Source organism: Aquarana catesbeiana, linkage group LG06 (genome assembly GCF_042186555.1).
Source record: "Aquarana catesbeiana isolate 2022-GZ linkage group LG06, ASM4218655v1, whole genome shotgun sequence".
Lineage (NCBI taxonomy): Eukaryota > Metazoa > Chordata > Amphibia > Anura > Ranidae > Aquarana > Aquarana catesbeiana.
Window position 1 is genome coordinate 259,800,193 of NC_133329.1, and position 21,639 is coordinate 259,821,831.

Consider the following 21,639-nt stretch of genomic DNA (forward strand, 5'->3'; position numbering starts at 1 on the left):
ATTATTGTCAAACTCTTTGATGAAAAGAGTTTACATGCCAGGAATGAAACTAGCCGGAGTTTCCAATGTTTATTCTTTAGCTCAATAATAAAAAAGAAAGGTGAATAGTTAAAAGGCAGGTCTAGGTGCATGCCAGTGAACCACACATTACATCACATCCTACAGCTCTGCATCCCACATTATTCCCAGAGAGATAAAGTGGAATCATTATTACAGAACTGGTTTGTGAGTTGAGTGACAAGGTCAGAAATACAAGCCCAGCCTCTAGGATATGACAGTTTGGCTTAGATGTATGCAGGCTGTGCACGGTGATGATGACTAGGGCGGGGAATCATTGTAGGTGATTGTAGGTGTGGAAAGAACAAGTCTGGCCAGCTCACACAAGAGCGAGATTGCTTTCTGCTCGGAAAAAGTCCAAAGGAAAGACAGACGTGTGTCAGGCATTGCAGAGCGTGATGGAAGCTGATCTAATGGGACTTTGTACACTCTGAGGACTCTACAGCAAGCTCATTCAACACAAAATAGAAAGTAAGTCGAAAAACTGGAACCTGGGCGTGGAGCTTGGCACTTTCTTGTTAGCAATACCTGGATACTCAGCTTGTCTTTGAAGCTGTAACTGATATACATTGCTTGGTAGAGCAAGATGAATTGGGCCTGTTAATTGCTTGTGTAATATATGTACCCCTTAAGTACCAGTGATAATTAGCATATTATGCTGCACATAAAGGTATCAGCTTGGCGTGATTTACAACAAAACATTAAAGTTGTAAGGTTCTTGCAATTTGTTCTGGTGGCTGATATGGGATTGAAAGTAAAGGAAAATACAAAGTTTAGATCTCCTAAAAGATAGAGGACACATGTTACAGTGACAAGCTAGAGGGAATTTCCCTTCTACTGGAGAGATCTACTCACATTTCCTGTTGTATCTTAAGACAGGAAGTAAAGACAAATCTCCCAAAAAGGATTGAAAAAATAAATTAAGTAAAACTGACTGGGGTTTTAATCCTTCCCTACTATATTTAAAACACAAGAAAAAAAGTTTACGTTTTAAATATACTTTAGGTTACCTATCAACTTACAAACTTACCAGTGTTTTCCATAAATAGTATTCAATAAATCTGCTACTGCTATACAAGATTGCATACAAATAAACTCTAAATACAAATCCACCAGCCTCTGTTGTAGGAGACTGAGTGGCAGAAAATAGAAGAACTTGTATTTTAAAATGTGCTGAAGTCTGCAATATTTTAGATTTTTTTTTTGGTGGTGACTGTTTGCGCTAAACAGTCGTACATGTCATGATCATGTAATCATTTCTGTATTCAGCCTTTGGCAAACCTCTCAGGCTATCCCCATGTCTGTTTATATCTACTCTGCAGACTAGCCCATCTATTAAAGCGTAACCCCATCTAAAACCTTTTCTTTTAGATTTAGACAGAGAACAGATAGGTCCTCTTTTTATTGCTGTTCCCACTGGGGAAATTTTCCTTCCTTTCCTGTCTGGAGCCTATTGTCTCTGGGACTAATAATGAATGGGTTCTCCCCAATGGGAAAACAGTAAGCAATACAAAGGAGACAGACGTTATAGCCCATCTCTACTAAAAAGAAGTGATTGTATTTTTGCCCTTATAACATGTGTCCCCATTATTTCGCAAACAAGTTTTGCTTTACTTATGTATGTGTCAGCAGAAAACAATCTAATTTGGAAAGTTATATTTCTTCAAATTGGAACTGAGATAAGTGTGAATATTGCTACTAATATTATGCAATGATTATCAGATATGCATGACCAGATAAAAATAGACATGTTGATTATGTACATAAGTAATGAATCTATTGTTTGCTTTATTTGAAATCAATATTCTGTGCCAGATATATGCACAAGAGTACTATAGGTAACATCACATGGGTAAATTACTTGCATACATAGTATTGTAGTAAAACAATGCAAAGTTTTTGGAATTGCTGACATCAGGACTTTGTGAGTGGATGGCACAGTAGAACTTATAACAGCTTGAATAGTTCTGAACCTAATCATACTCCTTTGCACGCTGTGACTATTCTGTCTGCATGTCAGTGTTGTGTACCAATATCCAAGTGCACCAAAGTGTGGTATGTAGACCTCGCCATAACAGAGATTTTGTTGCTAATCTCAGTAAAGAGAGTAAAGCTGATGCTGGAACTTGTTTCTGGATGGGTTGTTGTCTATAGCACCTAGAGTTATGAATGTTTAAGGACTCATCTTGCTATTCCTGTGAATGGGAAGTTTTGATGAACCTTGAGGTGAATAAGAGTCTTCAAATATCTCCCATTGTGTATGGATAATATATGGAAGCCTCCAATGTATATTAAAAAGAGATAATGTTGAAAATGTCAGTGTCTGGTTTAAAAATGAAATAAAAGTTGAATTATAGGAATATAAAACATAATCTGACAACTCACCTTCATTGTGACTTAAGCAGAAATGGCCCAATGTACATGCAAAGAGATAGAGAGTGTGGGTCACAAGAAGTGCAATCCATCCAATCCTTTGTTATAAGCAACCTGATGGGCAAACCAAGATGGTGGTGATACGGTATGTCAATAGATGGTAACATATTGTAGACTAATATCATAATACTACAACTCCTGGCACTTTTTGTACAATGGTAGTTGTATGGCCTTTGGGGACTACTATGATGGATCCTAATTCAAAGACTACAAGAAAAAGATCTGTGTTCTCCATTCAGTGGACTTGGTGCAACTAAGGCTATGGGGGTCCTTGAAACAGACTGAGTGAAGAATATCAATTACCTGACAAAATAGTTAATAGGACCAGACAGTAAGTTCTGTGCAACCTAATTCTTTTTCTTCTGCCCAGAGTTCAGTTTTCAAGTGAGCCTGTTGCCAGGCTATACATATTCAAGTATTTACATATTCTTAAAAGTACCCTATAGTTGTAGACACTGTGGAAAACTACATCCACAAGGCAGAAGCACATTTAACTTCTCTTAAAAGCTCAGCTCACCAAGCTGTCACCTCATTGAGCATTGTGTTGGAATCCACCCCAGCTTTCTAATCTTTTTGCTTTGCTTGTGAAATTTGGAAATGGTAAGTGAGCACTGGTTTTAAAGCTAATGGAAAAGGAAAAAGTGCTGAAAGTCACACATCTCTGCAAAACCCAGTAAGAAGGTGTATGAAAGCCTCTGTCAGGGCTCCAACCAGGCCACACCCTAATGCATTTCACTCCACCCATGGAGTCCCCTGACTAAGCTCAGTGAGCAGAGTGAAAAACCTGGTTGGAGCCCAGGCCGGGGCTATTATACACCTTCTTATGAGGCTTTACAGACATGTGCGACTTCCGGGGGTGTTGCTAGGTGGGAAAAAGACCAGGGGCTTCAGCCCGGAGGTAGACTGGGGGGGGAGTGAGGTGGGGTGGTCGGGGGGCAGGCTCGGGGAGGGTGATAGGTCAGTGTTAAGCAAGTGAGCCTATCTGACACATACACTGACCTATCTGACATACACTGGCCTACCTGACACATGACTGACCTGACTGACACACATGATTCACCTGACTGACATACATGACTGACCTAGTTGACATATACACTGACCTACCTGACATATACACATGACTGACATACATGACTGACCTACCTGACATACATGACTGACATACATGGCAGACCTGACTGACATACATGACTGACATACATGACTGACCTACCTGACATACATGACTGACATACATGACTGACCTACCTGACATACATGACTGACCTGACTGACATACATGACTGACCTGACTGACATACATGACTCACATGACTGACCTACCTGACATACATGACTGAGATGACTGACCTACCTGACATACATGACTGGCCTACCTGACATACATGACCTACATGACTGACCTACCTGACATACATGACTGACCTATCTGACATACACAGATTGTTGCTGCTCAGTCTTACCTAAGTCGGAGTACACTCATCTCGGGCCCCGGCATTCACCAGACAGCCCTGCAGGCACAAGGCAGCCAGAGCCAGGAATCAGGATAGAAGAGCCGCTCGCCCATTTACACAGAGCGAGCAGCTCAGCGGGGATCTCCCAGTGCCCAGCATGGCCGTAGTGTCATTCCCGCCTCCTCCTGGACCCGGCAGTGTCTATGATGGACGTCACACGTCCCACGGTCTCGGCATTGGATGAGTGTGACATCCGTCATAGGAGCCGGGTCCGGAGGCGGGAGTTTTTGTACGTCACTCGGCCGCGCTGGTGGGAGATCTTTTCCTGTTGCCACGGCTCAGGGCTAATAATGTATTTAATGATTTTGAGACCTGGGGCTTTTTGGGGGCACACTCGGGGGTCCAGCCCCTGTCAGCCCCCCCTCCCGACACCACTGGCAACTTCCAGGACGTTTTCCATTTCCATTAGATGTCTAGAGGTGGGACGAGCTCTGTCCTTGTCTGCACTCCAAGCGGATGCTGCATAAGAGGACCCGGTGGATTCTTGAGCAGCACCCGTAAATTTAGTCTGGTTTAAAGCTGATTTACTGCATGTTAAGTATATGTAAATTCTTGACTGCCCATAGCCTGGCCACAGGTTCACTTCAAAGCAGAAAGCAGCATGGTGGCTAAGTGGTTAGCACTTCCACCTAGCAGCATTAGGGTCATCAGTTCAAATACCTGCACAGAGTTTGCATGTTCTCCCGGTGCCTGTGCTGGTTTCCTCCCTCACTCCTTAGACATGCAGGTAGGTTTGTGGGCTCCGTTCTAAATTGGACCTAATATATGCATGTGAGTTAGGCACCTTAGAATTTAAGCTTCTTGAGGGCAGGGACTGATGTGAATGGTGCTTGTGTAGCCCAGTGTACATTCTAAGGAAGACTGCAAGCAGTCAGGTAAGTTATATGGCTCTTCTGCAATAAAGAGCCAGCCTGGTTCTTAAAGGATAATTTCACCTTTTGATAAAAAATGCTAAGAGCCCTTTCACACTGTGCCGCCTAGGGCGTCAGCAGTAAAGCGGAGCTATTTTTAGCGCCGCTTTACCGTTGTTTTAGTGGCGCTATTTGGCCGCTAGCGGGACGGTTTAAATCCCCCACTAGTGGCTGAAAAAGGGTTAGATTCGCCTGCAAAATGCAGCCGCAGCGACGTTTTGCCAACGGTATAGCAGCACTGCCCCATTGATTTCAATGGGGAGGAGCGGTGAGTTCACGGATCCTTCACCGCTCCAAAGAAGCTGCTGGTGGGACTTTTTTTGACGCCCTGCCAGTGCACCGCTCCAGTGTGAAAGCCCTTGGGCTTTCACACTGGAGTGAAAGGAGCTGCTTTTTTCAGGCGCTATTTTTAGCGCTGTAGCGCCTGAAAAACGCTTCCAGTGTGAAAGGGGTCTAAATGCACATTTTTTTGCAGGTAAAAAAATGTGCATTTATTATTTTCTGTTTTGGGAGCCTGTAAAGCATTGAATCAGCTATCAGCAGATCACTGATGCAATGCAGGTCTCCTGCAGATCTGTTGGCTTGCTCGTACCTCGTATGATGAAGCCGATACTTTCTGACAGGAAGAATCTGTGAACTACCACAGTGCACACAGTGCCACAATAGTTCATTGAAAATGAACTAAGCCGCAAAAGGCTGTTGGGACGAGTAGTTTTCCAATCCCAGAGCACTGTGAATGAGTGACGGAGCCCCGCATGGCCACGTTTTAAAAAGATTTTGCAGAGTGGGGGATCGGGGGGTTGCGGGAGCGATCCGTTAGTAACATGTTATACCCTAAATATGGGTGTAACATGTAACATGTTATGAAAGGTGAACCTATTTATTAACAAAAAAGTAAAACAGCAAACTGGTCCTGAAAAAATTATGAACTGTAATTTCCTAACTACGAACAAAAATCTAGGTAACAACAACGGTGCAATTTTATAGTCTTTGTAAAAAATATCACATAGACTGTAAAATTGAATAGCTTTTATCTAGATATTCTCTCCTTCATAGGAAATGACAGTTAATTCATTTTGAGAATTAATTTTCAAAGTATTGCCTAGTCACAAATCACCTTTGTAGATGTTGCCTATGGCAAATTTTCACTTTGTGAGTTAAGGACGACCAGTAAAACGAGTATGAAGACAGCTTGCACCTTCTATAAACAAGCTGGCATTTTTATATACACATCATCAATGATGGCTCCTATATATTTTCATTTTGTGGTTTTAAACCGAATATGGGCTGTACCTTGGGCCATATAATGCTGTAGCAATTGTATCCTTTATGGGTTCCAGGAGCACAATGCCTATGTGAACCCCATAAAATTTCAAGCTCTTCTTCTTTTAACCTAATTACAAGGCTTAAAGAGAAAAATAAATACTGCGTGCCATTCATTCCTCCCCACTGTATTCAGCTTTGATTTATTTTATTTTATATAATTAAGCATGCGTGAGGCTAAAGCATCTGTCTCTACATGCATCACTCATTCCTGCAGTACAGCAAAAAAGATATCCTTGGAATACCGTACCAAACGGAAACACACCCAAGCTGCAGTAAAATGTGAAGAAGATGGGCCTATCTCATTTAGTTCTATTTTGTTTGGGTGGAGAGAACTATTTAACTCACAGCTACTACCACACCTTTCAGTAGACTTTCATAGCTTTTTCCCTCACACAGTAAAAGTTGCAATTTGAAATAATAGGAAAGACATTTTAAGGATTAGAGAGGGCAGGAACTATGATCCCATATAAACTCTGCTGGCACAATCTGATATTACAGTTTTGTAGATTTAAAAGAGAAGTTGAGGGGTTTATTTTGGAATCATAATTATCTAAGTGGATGCAGCATCGGTCTGATGCTACATCTGTCCTCCGGCTTTAAGCGGTGTTTGTTTGCTCGGTTCTCAGTGCACCATGAGCAGAGAGCTGGTGACTATCATTCACCGGCTCTCTACTCTGCCCCCCTGCGCTCACTGGAGCGCTGAGCTGTGGAGGTTGTGGGAGCGGCTGGCTCAGTCTCTCTGCAGCTTGCTGGGAGGCTGAGCCGCGTTTCGGTCCAGGCATCTGGCTGAATGGCGACCATGTGGTTGCAATCTTTCCCCCAGTCTGGACCCGCTCTGTGACTTTAGCTGACAGCAGGCTTCAGCCCGCTGTCTGCTGCAAATGGGTCACAGAAGTGGAGAACGAACTGCACTCCTGTGATCCATAGGAGAAGTACAGCCAAACGAGCTTTGGCTGTACATCTCCTTTAATAAGTAACTGTACATGTAATAATATAAAAATGAAGCTAACCACATGTCAAAAAAGTTAGCAGTTGCATTATTAAATATGTTAATTTTAAATTCTTCCAGAAAAATGGTCATACCTTCCACTCTCTATTTTATGTGCAAATGTGACATTTTTAAGACTGCATAAAAATTGTGTTTAAAGTTTATGTAAACCCTCATCTTGTAAAACAACCCATTCAGTTTAAAATAGAAATGAAATCCAAAACATTTGTGTACATAAAATATTATAAGTACATTATTTTTCCTTTTTTTTTTTTTTTTTTTAATAAGCAATCACATACCTTCTTTTCTTACCTGCATAAGGAGCTTAGAAAGGTGGGGGAGGAGAAACAGCAGAACACTGATCTTCCCAGAAAATGGCTGTGCGGGGGGGGGTCAAAGAGAACAGAATTTTTTTTTTCTTTTTACAAGTATATGGTACAGCAGGCATGTAATAGGAAATATTGGCTTAACATCATTTTTAACAAGTTCCTTCAGGAGCAATTTTTCATTTTTCACACACATATTAAAATCTGAATTTTTGGCTATAAAATTACTTCAAAACCCCAAAGCATTATATATTTTCTGAACGCAGAGGCCCTGTAGAATAAAAAGATGGTAGTTGCAATTTTTTATGTTGCACAATATTTGTCAATCTTGTTTTTCTCTGTATTCTATAATCTTTATTGTCAATTTTTTTATTTGTGAAATCTTTATTTTCAGTAAGAAAACACAGACATGAACATTATTTCACACAAACACAATTTAATCCCCAATATTTTTCCAAAATAAAATGTGAGGTAGCTTCCAGTAAACAGTAAACTCTTTTTTGCCATCTAGATTCTCCCCCTTCTCTACTTCTCCAACTGGCTTGCACTGACTAGGTATATGAAATGGATATATACTTACACATTTTTGCAGAAAACTTTTGCTGAAAGTGTAGAAAAACCCAAACATTTTCATATATCGCAGCTTACCAGTTCTTACATGATATGATGGTTGCCTTGGGATTCATTATTCAAAGAACGTTTCGGCAAGTACAGAAAAATACTCAATCGAACTTCAAATGCAGTGTTCTTTTCATTTCCTGAGAGCTTAAGAGAAAGCCTAAACAGCCTTATTTTTCTTCTGTAAAACTACTAATTCCATGATCAGCCCCTATACTGTGTAATGGAAGTGAACAAAGGCAGGCATTTTTAAAATCTACCATGGGTCACACTCACAACCATTACAAAATATATTACAGCGCACACATACAAGAATGACATTTCCTGCAGGGCTAGTTAAAAACACCTGAACATATTCAAAAAAATAGGGGGGTTTGGTCACACTATATGGTCATATAGTGCTAAGCCCACTTACTGCGACAAAGTACCCCGAATTAGTGGGTCCTACACTAGTAATAGAATGGAAGATCCTTTGTCTCAACCATGGGAGCTGAACTCCTCTATGTGGGAGAACTGAAGGGGATACATCCTAAACACTGGTGGTCACTAAATAGGAGGTAATGAGGAGGAGGAGGGGTGCTCCAGCCCAAAAGATCTGGTCAGGGCCTATTACAACATACAAGAACATATTTGGGGGGCACACCATACAATGCGTTTAAATTCAAGATGGTGCTGATATAAGACCTACAAACAGTACAAAATATTTTACAGCGCACACATACAAGAATGACATTTCCTGCAGGGCTAGTTAAAAACACCTGAACATATTCAAAAAATACGGGGGTTTGGTCACACTATATGGTCATATAGTGCTAAGCCCACTTACTGCGACAAAGTACCCCGAATTAGTGGATCTTACTCTAGTAATAGAATGGAAGATCCTTTGTCTCAACCATGGGAGCTGAACTCCTCTATGTGGGAGAACTGAAGGGGATACATCCTAAACACTGGTGGCCACTAAATAGGAGGTAATGAGGAGGAGGAGGGGTGCTCCAGCCCAAAAGACCTGGTCAGGGCCTATTACAACATACAAGAACATATTTGGGGGGCACACCATACAATGCGTTTAAATTCAAGATGGTGCTGCTATAAGACCTACAAACAGTACAAAATATTTTACAGCGCACACATACAAGAATGACATTTCCTGCAGGGCTAGTTAAAAACACCTGAACATATTCAAAAAATACGGGGGTTTGGTCACACTATATGGTCATATAGTGCTAAGCCCACTTACTGCGACAAAGTACCCCGAATTAGTGGATCTTACTCTAGTAATAGAATGGAAGATCCTTTGTCTCAACCATGGGAGCTGAACTCCTCTATGTGGGAGAACTGAAGGGGATACATCCTAAACACTGGTGGCCACTAAATAAGAGGTAATGAGGAGGGGGAGACACTCACAACCATGGCTTCCTCCATAGATTCAATAGAGAATAAAATGTAGCCATCCAGTGACAGGAAGTGTGTTATCTGCAGGATTACAAAGTGAAAATATAGCGAACCAAGTCTAAAAAAAAGAAAACGAATGCAGGTACCTCATGTAGGCTGCAACGTACAAAAAAATGTTTGTTTTGGGATTTTGATACACTTTAAGGTTTACTTCTTATTTTAGAAGCTTCCACAGCAGGACCTGTCAAGAAATAATGATTTGCCAGGGTGGGCAGTGTGGGAGGGTCGTAGATGCAAACCTAAATCCTTTAGGACAGCATTGTTCCTGATGAGACTGAGGGGGAATATGCTCCTACCAGTACCAGCAGGAATCCACTTTTTTTACTATGGAATTAAAAACAATTAGGGATACATTTATACTAGCTTTAATACGGGAGAGAGGCAATCTGAAGCTTTCCACAGTTATGGTGCTTGAAAACGTTTTTTTTATTTGTAGATTTTATGGCTACCGTCTTGTGTCCAAACTATATTGTGTAGTACGTGGTTTTGGTTTCAGGTTGTCATACGAGTTAGTGTGAACCAGACCTAATGGTTGTATGTAACACACACAAGCTGGACACCTGCACTATGTTATCAAAAGAGAAAAAAAAAATCACATTTTTGTCATTTTAACAGCTCAGCTATAATTATGGTGTGCGTTCATGCCCTAAGGAGCTAGTACTAGTCAGCTTGGTTCACAAGCCAAATCCCATATGTCATGTTTGTTGCATTTCATACTACCTGAAAAGGGACTTTTTGCCTGCCACTTATGCTGCAAGTATTGAATTAGTTAAAGCGTAGCTCCACCCAAAAGGGAGGCTCCAGTTGTTCGCACCCCGACCTCCACTGCCACATTTGGCAATTTTTAGTGGTGGGAGGGAGCGGGTACCTGGTTTTGACAGGTACCCACTCCCATTTCCGGCTCAGATCACCGTGTTGATCTACTATTATGTTCAGCCCCTCCTCCTTGCCCCCGCAGCCTTCTGGGACACACACAGGTCCCAGGAGACTGCAGGACCATTCACAAAGAAAACTGGCTGTGAAGCAGGAAGGCTTCACAGCCAGTTTCTCTTACTTACAATGTCGACACCTGCACCAAAGCCGATTGAAGAATCCGCTCGGGTGTCAACATTGCTGGATCCCTGGACAGGTAAGTGTCCTTATATTAAAAGTCAGCAGCTACAGTATTTGTAGCTGCTGACTTTTAATTTTTGGGGGGTTTTTTGGGAGACTGGAGCTTCTCTTTAACTAGTAATTTTAATGTGCAGAGAAAGAAATGTAAATGATAGAATTCTTCCCTTCTGGAAAGGACTCTTGTTACTCTTCTCTTAAAATGTAACTTTTTAGTTCTGTAAAGAATAATAAAAGGTTAGAACCTCTGTAAAAGTATTTATTGCTGTCTGTTGCCATGTTGGTAAGTCTCCCCTTACTTCCTGTCCAAGGAAAAATATTGTTACTGGCAATGGAAAAGAATAGAGATGTCCAACAAGCACGCAGAAAGAAATAAACATGTAATGGATTGTTGTATGTTTGTATTGCTTATATGGTTACATAATGAACCGTGTTACCTGACTGTCATTAACAGTTATGTATCACAAACTTAAAGCGGAGTTTCACCAAAAAAATGGAACTTCCACTTATCCGGTTCCTCCCCCCTCCGGTGTCACATTTGGCACCTTTCATGGGGGAAGGGGAACTTCCGGCAATAGATCGCCGCAGAATCTGCGGTGATCTATGCCATGTCCGGCCCCTCCTCCTTCCCCCCCACTGTCTTCTGGGAGACACACAGGTCCCAGAAGACAGCAGGCAGCAGGAACCAGTCAGGAAGTGTAGCGTGACTCGTGCATGCGCAGAAGGGGACCAGGCTGTGAAGCCACAAGGCTTCGCTTCCCAACTCCCTTATTGAAAATGGCGGCACCTCCACCCGGGAGCCGAGAGACATTCGGCTTCTGGTGAGGACATCGCGGGCGCCCTGGACAGGTAAGTGTCCTTATTTTAAAAGTCAGCAGCTGCAGTATTTGTAGCTGCTGACTTTTATTTTATTTTTTACGGCGGAACTCCGCTTTAAAGTATACCTAAAGGCAAAACTTTTTTTTTTGGATAGAGTGGAGAGGGATTAGAACATCTGTCAGTCTATATTGCTGTCTGTGCCCCCATTAGGGAGATTCACCCCCTCTGTTTGTCCTGTTTACCATTATCATTGAAAGAGAAGGTAAAAGAAAATCCCAAATTTTGGGTTGTCACCAGAAAAGTAATAGAGAGGAAATCTTCAAATAGGTACACTAGTTCTGGTGACCTGGGGGTCCCCAAGAGATTCCTGTTTTGAATATGGGACAGGAAGTCAACATAAATCTCCTCTAATGGGAACAGATGGCAAAAATAAACCTTACAGGGGTTATAACCTTCCCGCTACTCTATCTAAATGAAAATAAACAAGTTTTGCCCAGTTCTACTCTAATAAAACACTTGTAAAAAGCAAATGTGATGGGTATTCATCCCTCCCCCTACTCTAATAAAGAGTTTTTATTGCTGGTGTTTCCCTATTAGATTTCTTTACCTTTCTGCGATGGTGAAAACATTGTCAGCCTCTCCAACAGACAACTATAACAAAAAAAAAACTGACAGTGATTCCAATTTTTCCCACTCACTAAAAGCTAGCCAAAAACTAAAAGAATCAAGTATTTGTCTGGAATTTCACGTTATAACAGCCCAATTTATAACCTTTTTACCATGCTATAAACCTACCTTATTGTATACCCTTTCGGTTCTTTATCTTGTATGATTGAATTCTAATCTTATGCTCTAATCTTATGCTATAACCATTACATACAAACACCTAAGCACTCAGATTTCATATTCATACAAAATATCTTGTTTATTCAGTTGATTCAATCTCTTCATGAACACATAAACTTTGACATGCCAGGCCTGGCTGCCAAAAGCTGTTTCTCTAAGCTTTTGCAGCTTCATTCATTACTTTGCTGCTTGTTTACTTTATTTTGTGTTGTCCCATCCCCTTCTCTCTTTTTTCCCTCAGTTTTTCCCACGCTCCTCCAATAAGTCCCATCATCACATATGTAGACAATATACTGTATCTGAGTTCTACCCTGAGTGTTAATCCATTTGTCAATTTGGGTTTATCATAGGAGGCCCAGATGCCAATAACAAGGCCTTTATAGCCCACAGCACTACAGGCTTTGTGGTCATCATGGCACTAGTGTCATTAATATAGCCTGCTGAGTAGGGATGAGCTTCGAGTTCGAGTCTAACTCATGTTCGACTCGAACATCGGCTGTTCGCAAGTTCGCCGAACAGCGAACAATTTGGGGTGTTCGCGGCAAATTCGAATGCCGCGGAACACCCTTTAAATGTCTATGGGAGAAATCAAAAGTGCTAATTTTAAAGGCTTATATGCAAGTTATTTTCATAAAAAGTGTTTGAGAACCTGGGTCCTGCCCCAGGGGACATGGATCAATGCAAAAAAAAGTTTTAAAAACGGAAGTTTTTTCAGGAGCAGTGATTTTAATAATGCTTAAAGTCAAACAATAAAAGTGTAATATCCCTTTAAATTTCGTAGCTGGGGGGAGTCTATAGTATGCCTGTAAAGGGGTGCATGTTTCCCGTGTTTAGAACAGTCTGACAGCAAAATGACATTTCAAAGGAAAAAAAGTCATTTAAAACTACTCGCGGCTATTGCATTGCCGGTCCGACAATACACATAGAAGTTCATTGATAAAAACGGCATGGGAATTCCCCACAGGGGAACCCCGAACCAAAATGACGTGGGGGTCCCCCTAAATTCCATACCAGGTCCTTCAGGTCTGGTATGGATATTAAGGGGAACCCCGGCCAAAATTTAAAAAAAGAAATGACGTGGGGGTTCCCCCTAAATTCCATACCAGGCCCTTCAGGTCTGGTATGGATTTTAAGGGGAACCCCAGCCAAAATGTAAAAAAAAAAAATGACATGGGGGTCCCCCTAAATTCCATACCAGACCCTTCAGGTCTGGTATGGATATTAAGGGGAACCCCGCGCCAAAATTTTTTAAAAAAAGGCGTGGGGTCCCCCCAAAAATCCATACCAGACCCTTATCTGAGCACACAACCTGGCAGGCCGCAGGAAAAGAGGGGGGGACGAGAGAGCGCCCCCCCTCCTGAACCGTACCAGGCCACATGCCCTCAAAATTGGGAGGGTGCTTTGGGGTAGCCCCCCAAAACACCTTGTCCCCATGTTGATGAGGACAAGGGCCTCATCCCCACACCCCTGGCCGGTGGTTGTGGGGGTCTGCGGGCGGGGGGCTTATCGGAATCTGGAAGCCCCCTTTAATAAGGGGACACCCAGATCACGGCCCTTCCTCCTGTGTGAAATGGTAAGGGGGTACAAAAGTACCCCTACCATTTAACTAAAAAACTGTCAAAAATGTAAAAAATTACAAGAGACAGTTTTTGACAATTCCTTTATTTAAATGCTTCTTCTTTCTTCTATCTTCCTTCATCTTCATCTTCTTCTGGTTCTTCTGGTTCTTCTGGTTCTTCCTCCGGTGTTCTCGTCCGGCATCTACTCCACGGCGTCTTCTTCCCTTCTTCTCCTCGGGCCGCTCTGCATCCATGATGGCATGGAGGGAGGCTCCCGCTCTTCTCTTCATCTTCTTCTCTTCTTCATCTTCTTCTCTTCTTCATCTCCTTCATCTTCTTCTCCGGGCCGCTCCGCATCCATGCTGGCATGGAGGGAGGCTCCCGCTGTGTGACGCGTCTCCTCTTCTGATGGTTCTTAAATAATGGGGGGCGGGGCCACCTGGTGACCCCGCCCCCCTCTGACGCATGGGACATGACGGGACTTCCCTGTGGCATTCCCTGTGACGTGACAGGGAAGTCCCGTCAAGTCACCATGCGTCAGAGCGGGGTGGGGGCACCGGGTGGCCCCTCCCCCGTTATTTAAGAATCATCAGAAGAGGAGATGCGTCACACAGCGGGAGCCTCCCACCATGCCAGCATGGATGCGGAGCGTCCCAGAGAAGAAGATGAAGAGAAGAAGATGAAGAAGAGAAGAAGAAAAGAAGATTAAGAAGAGAAGAAGATGAAGAGAAGAGCGGGAGCCTCCCTCCATGCCATCATGGATGCAGAGCGGCCCGAGGAGAAGAAGGGAAGAAGACACCGCGGAGGAGATGCTGGACGAGAACACCGGAGGAAGAACCAGAAGAACCAGAAGAATCAGAAGAAGAAGATGAAGGAAGATAGAAGAAAGAAGAAATAAGAAGCATTTAAATAAAGGAATTGTCAAAAACTGTCTCTTGTCATTTTTAACATTTTGACAGTTTTTTAGTGAAATGGTAGGGGTACTTTTGTACCCCCTTACCATTTCACACAGGGGGGGCTGGGATCTGGGGGTCCCCTTGTTAAAGGGGGCTTCCAGATTCCGCCCGCAGACCCCCACAACCACCGGCCAGGGTTGTGGGGATGAGGCCCTTGTCCTCATCAACATGGGGACAAGGTGTTTTAGGGGGCTACCCCAAAGCACCCTCCCAATGTTGAGGGCATGTGGCCTGGTCCTGGTACATAACATAACAAAAGAAAAGAGGGGTGGGAGGGTGGGCAGCTCTTCCAACGACCCCCTCTTTCCTGCAGCCTGCCAGGTTGCGTGCTCGGATAAGGGTCTGGTATGGATCTTTGGGGGGACCCCACGCCGTTTTTTAAAAAAATTTTGGCCGGGGTTCCCCTTAATATCCATACCAGACCTGAAGGGCCTGGTATGGTTTACACAGACAGATACCCGTACTGGCTCTCTGAGGAGCGATCACGGCTGTCAGCTATGCGTATTGGCTCTGGCATCGCACCATGGGCGCGTGCGCCCCTATAGCTCTTAAAGTGGCTGACGTACACCTATAGCGATGCGCGCAGCTGTGCCAACCTGCCACATATAAGCTGCCGCAAGCAGTTAAGGCTGCCAAGTCAAAGGCATTGAAATTTACCCTTGTTACATGATGGGGGGGGGGGGGGGGGGATGCAGTTCTTGGTGGCCACATCTAGAGGACATGTGACCTAATTTCAAAGGCATGTTGGCAGTTCAGTGCATCAATCCTGGAGTTGGGCTTAAACATTTCATTAACCATGATTTTTTATTACTCAGCATTTTTTTTTACCATTAAACCATTTGTCAACAATTGCTGACAACTGCACTGTTTTCCAAATTTGCCAAAGTGCTCCTGAAGCAAGCATTTTTTTAAATGTTATAGCTGCAGGTGTCTGGTAGACTCATCATGGATCCAGTGGAAATATATTTATCAATTTATATTCCTTTTTAAAAAATAGGGACAACCATGAATATTCTAATTATTGAATGAGTGTAGTTATCTCACAAGAAATCTAGGTCACTACAAACAGGTAATGCAACTATATTTCTCTAGTAGCTCAATCCTTAAACTTGTTCTGTTACTTGCAAAAATAAATCACAACTTTTTAGAACATTTTGGAGGTATTTTTTTGTTTAGTTTTTTACTGTCTACAGTCATGTTGTTATTGTAGACAATCAGCAGTGGGAAATTTGTTGTTTCAGTGCCTTATGTTTAAAGTCTATGTTTATTAACATAAATTATATTTAAAAAAATCCGCACGAGGGACATTACTTACTATTAGGGATGTAAGGGAGGGATTAGCTCGATGTTCGGGTCGAACATAAGTTCGTCTCGAACATCGGGTGTTCACCCATTCGCCGAAGAGCGAACATTATGAGGCGTTCGCGGAAAATTTGAGTGCCGCGGAACTCCCCATAATGCACTGCGAGATCGCAGTGGATTGCTGTATGATGATTGGCCAAAGCTTGCACCTGACCTGCATGCTTTGGCCGATCACAGTGTGATCTGCTATGAGAGCCATAATTGGCCAAGGGCAGGGTGCCTTTGGCCAATCATGACTCAGGGGGACTAAGTCCATGCCCCACACTATATAAGGCTAGACATGGTGCATCCTCTGCAGGTGGCCGCGGGGGAAGCTTGTCATTTTTTTTCTGCTGCTGGCTGTGTTATTGCCAGATCATGCAGAAGAGTTGGTGGAGTGGATAACAAATCCTGCTCATCCTCTGTCACCCAGGCTCACTGGCTCCTTGTCCACAGTCACTTCTTCCGTAGCCCCACCATCATGCACAGAGGAGTCCCCAGAATTATTCAACCACATTGCCGGGTACATGCTGCTTTTGAAGGCTCTGATGTTGCTTCCCAGGTTGAGGAAGGGAGTAACATGAGCCTAGAGAGAGGGGGTGCCCAAGAAGGACAAGTCATGTTCCCCCAGCTGCAGCATACTGCCAAGTTTGCTCCAATGATGAGGAGGGAGGGGATGATGAGGTCACTGACTGTACTTGGGTGCATGAGAGAAGAGAGGAGAAGGCACAACTCCAACGAGGCTGGATGTCCTCTAGGGGGCAGCTTAAGGGCAGCCACCCTATTGGATCACACCACAGAGCTCCACAGGTGCAGGGTGCTGCTGACTCCCCACTGACTTTTAAAAGTTCCTTGCTGTGGGCCTTTTTCGACACGTGTGCAGCAGAACGCACCGTTGCTGTTTGAAACCTATGTCTGAAGCAGATCAAGTGTGGCCAAAACAGCAGCCGCTTGGGCACCACATGCTTGACCAGACATATGACGACCTGGCAAGTCCGTTGGCAATAGCACTTGAAAGACCCACATCAAAGAAAAAGGCAGACTTCTCCTTGCTCCTCATCTGGGATTTCCCTACTACACCTCCAGCCCTCTCAAAAACCTGCACTGAGAGGAATAAAGTTATAGCAATAGGTGTCCAAAGTACTTTCAGCCAATCTGCTAGCAGTACACCACCATCTGATTTTAACAGGCAAATTTCCCTACCCCAGTTGCTAAACCGTAAAAAGAAATTCGGTCCCAGCCATCCACATGGTCAGTGTCTAAATGCTAGCTTGGCCAAATTGCTAGCACTGCAACTGCTCCCTTTTCAACTGGTAGACTCTGCCCCCTTTCATGAATTTGTGGAATGTGCTGTACCTCAGTGGCAGGTTCCAAAACGCCATTTCTTTTCACAGAAGGCCATTCCGGCTCTCTACCAGCATGTGGAAGGCAATGTTTTGGCCTCGTTGGACAGGGCAGTCAGCAGTAAGGTTCATATTACCGCTGACTCATGGTCCAGCAGGCATGGGCATGGACGTTACCTTTCCTTCACAGTGCACTGGGTAACTCTGCTGGCAGCTGGGAAGGATGCAGGACAGGGTTCAGTTTTGTTGGAGCTTGTTCCACCACCACACCTCCAAAATGCTAGTGGTGATTCTACCACAGCTCTATCCTCTACCCCCTCCTCTTCTTCTTCCTCTATGGCCTCTTCTGCAGATTTGTCCTTGGAACCAGCAGTGCTCTGTAAGCATTCAAGGTGCTACGCAAACAGTTAGGCTAAAAGATGCCATGCGGTGCTTGAGTTGGTCTGCCTAGGGGACAGGAACCACACTGGGGCAGAGATTCTGTCAGCTCTTCAGGGGTAGGCTCAGAGGTGGTTGACGCCATGCCAGCTTCAGCCAGGAATGGTTATATGCGACAATGGCACCAACCTTCTCTCCGCCCTCCGATAGGGACACTTGACCCATATTCCATGTTTGGCACATGTCATGAATTTGGTGGTGCAGTGGTTCTTGAGCAAGAACCGAGGCTTACAGGATCTCCTGAGGCAGGCCAGAAAAGTCTGTGGTCATTTCTGCCGGTCATACAATGCCAGTGCTCGGCTGGCTGACATTTAAAGGGAATGCAACCTGCCCACTAACCGCCTCATTTGTGACATGCCCACAAGGGAGAACTCAATGTTGGCAATGCTGCAGTGGCTGCACACACAGCAGAGGGCCATCAATGAGTACCTGTGTGAGTATGACTCCAAGACAGGGTCAGGGGAACTTGGCTTCTTTTCACCACGCCAGTGGCTACTGATCAAGGTTGCATGCACTGTCCTGTCACCTTTGTCATCCTGTCACAAGGATGGTGAGCAGTGACAATGCATGCATCAGTGTCACTGTCCCTCTAGTCTTCTGTTGAAGCACATGCATCGTGGAATCATGGACAGGGCACTTCAGGCTGAACAGCGGGAGGAAGAGGAGTACTTCCTTACCTCTCAAGGCCCCCTTTATCCAAATAGCTTTCCTGCGGGCCCGCAAAACACACAGGAAGAAGAGGAGGAGGAGGGTTGTGTCAGCATGGATGTAGAGGAAAACACTCAGCAGCAGTCTTCAAGGGATGGTTTTCAGTCCCCAGAAACCCAAGGAGTTGTACGTGGCTGGGAGGAGGTAGTTACGGATCATGTGATCCTTAGTGACCCAGAGGACTCAGAATCGAATGCCTCTGCAAGCTTATGCCTCATGGCCTCCCTGATTTTGCAAAGCCTGTGAAAGAACCCTAGGATTCGTGGTATCAAGGAGAGGGACCATTACTGGCTGGCAACCCTTCTTGATCCACGTTACAAAGGTAAGGTTGTAGAACTCATCCTGCTTTCACAGAGGGAGCAGAGGATAAAACATCTTCAATCTTGATGATGCTAGCTTCCAACAATATTTTTGGTTTAGGGTACCACCACCCAAGGCCCAATTTTTCTGCCCCTGTTTAACAGGGGCATGTAATTAAAATGTTTGATATAATATTACAATGCAGGGCCCGTTCCTGCTCCCAACAAGAGTAACTGTGAAGGGTTACAGTGTTGTGGCACCACCACTACTGCCCAAGGCCCTATGTTTCTGCTCCTGTTTAACAGGGGCATGTAATTACAATTTTTTATATAATATTTCAATGCAGTGCCTGTTCCTGCGCCCAACAAGGGTATATGTGTGGGCTTACAGTGTTGTGACACCACCACCCAAGGCCCAATTTTTCTGCCCCTGTTTAACAGGATTATGTAATTAAAATTTTTGATATAATATTTCAATGCAGGGCCCGTTCCTGCTCCCAACAAGAGTAACTGTGAGGGGTTACAGTGTTGTGGCACCACCAGCAACACCCAAGGCCCAATTTTTTTGCCCCGTCCAACAGGGGCATGTAATTACAATTTTTGATATAATATTTCAATGCAGGGCCCGTTCCTGTGCCCAATAAGAGTATCTATGAGGGGTTATAGTGTTGTGGCACCACTGCCCAAGACCCAGTTTTTCTGCCCCTGTTTAACAGGGGCATGTAATTACAATTTTTGATATAATATTTCAATGCAGAGCCCGTTCCTGCGCCCAACAAGAGTAACTGTGAGGGCTTACAGTGTTCTGGTACCACCAACACCTAAGGCCCAATTTTCTGCAGAGTATATAGGGCAGGCCGTATAGTATATATACTGCTGTTCAGAGTATATAGTGCCTAGGGGACCCCCACACCATTTTTAATTAAATTTGGGTGCGGAGTTCCCCTTAATATCCATACCAGACCCGAAGGGCCTATACATTACAGCTGTGAGCAGTTTTAAATGACATTTTTTTTCCTTTAGAAATGTCATTTTGCTGTGGCACTGTTATAAACATGGGAAAGATGCGCTACTTTACAGGCATACAAAGAACCCCCCCAGGCACGATATTTAAAGGAATTTTATTGCTTCACTTTAAGCATTATTAAAATCACTGCTCCCGAAAAAACAGCAATTTTTAAAACTTTTTTGTATTGATATATGTCCCCTGGGGCAGGACCCGGGTCCCCAAACACTTTTTATGGCAATAACTTGCATATAAGCTTTAAAATTAGAACTGTTGATTTTTCACGTTCGTGTCATATAGACTTTAACAGTGTTCGCGTGATTGAACACATTTTTTGCCTGTTCACATGTTCTGCTGCAAACCGAACCGGGGGGTGTTCAGCTCATCCCTACTTACTATCAATGTAATGTGTCCTTTGTGCTGCTGGTTTCTGCTTTAGTTAAAATCTTCCTCCTCTGACCCCCTCACCCCCCCCCCCCCCATCCCCACCTCAGTAATCTTTAGGTGCAGCAGGAATTAATAGAGATGAGGGATCTGTCATATGCACTCACCAAGAGTGCCGACTATACCCACCTTTTCCACCCCCTCCTCCATTCATAGAACCTGCACTATACATTCTATAAATGAAAATCAATCTATGAATGAAGGACAGGCGGATAAATGAAAAGATCACCTTCTTCATTCATAGAGCACTTTTTATTCATGAAAACTATAGTACAGAGATGGGATAGAAGAGGTGGGATTCAACACTGTACCTAGGCAGATGTTAAAGCCCTGTATACTGTCTGGGCTACATAGGGACATAGAAACTAATTTAAAATAAATGTGTAATGAGCCAATATATATTTTTAGTAAGAAGGTCTTATTTTGCACTTATATTGCTCCCACCACAGGTTTCCATTGAAATGGATCCATTGCCACCAATAAAGTTACATTTAAATTTAAGTTAAGAGAGGTAGTTACTTGCTTTCCACCGACCCAAGTCCATTAATGCCGCAATTGGACAATATAGCCCTTCCTGAAAGTAGAGGGACGTTGAATTTTGGATCCTACGACAGATCCACCTGGCCCATAATACGCTCATTTGTACATACGTCCCTTTGGTCCTACATAGCCCACCCTGCAGCTACATCCTCTGCAAGAAATTGGCTGATGAAATTCCACTTTCTACTTATTGTAAAACTTTATTTATCTCGAGTCACATTCATAGACCTCTGTTATAATTTGAACGTTTGTGTCTTTTACCTGAGGTCCCCCACCACACTCTATCAGCGATATACTAACTCATACTGGCTCACAGCCACAATACACTTCCCACCTTCACTAAACTATGGTCCAGGGAGCTGGGATTTGAGGTCCCCACAGAGGATTGGTACAAGGCATTCCTCTTTACCCACAAATCTTCTATTTCAGATTACACTCAAAAGAGAATGTCAGGAAAAGCCCTCTTGCAAATATCCCAGCAAACTAAAGTTTAAAGGAATGCCTGTGCACAGAAGCGCCACCCGGAGCTCGCGCGCGCGCAATAGCGCCAATAGTGCTAACGTGCATACGCGCATGCGCAATAGCGCCAATAACGCGAACGT

At 43.7% G+C, this 21,639-nt stretch overlaps 1 protein-coding gene across 2 annotated transcripts in view; it reads left to right on the top strand.

Annotated features, from left to right (window-relative positions):
• The first annotated feature begins 304 nt into the window (after positions 1-304).
• The window catches only part of LOC141146727 (aldehyde oxidase 1-like), a 238,943-nt gene continuing 217,608 nt past the window's right edge, over positions 305-21,639 (top strand). Inside the window, exon 1 of one of the 2 annotated variants that reach the window (XM_073633237.1) lies at positions 305-528. The gene's annotated coding sequence lies outside the window, so the exon portion shown is untranslated. The remainder of the gene's footprint in view (positions 529-21,639) is intronic. The other variant, XM_073633236.1, reaches the window with a different exon arrangement.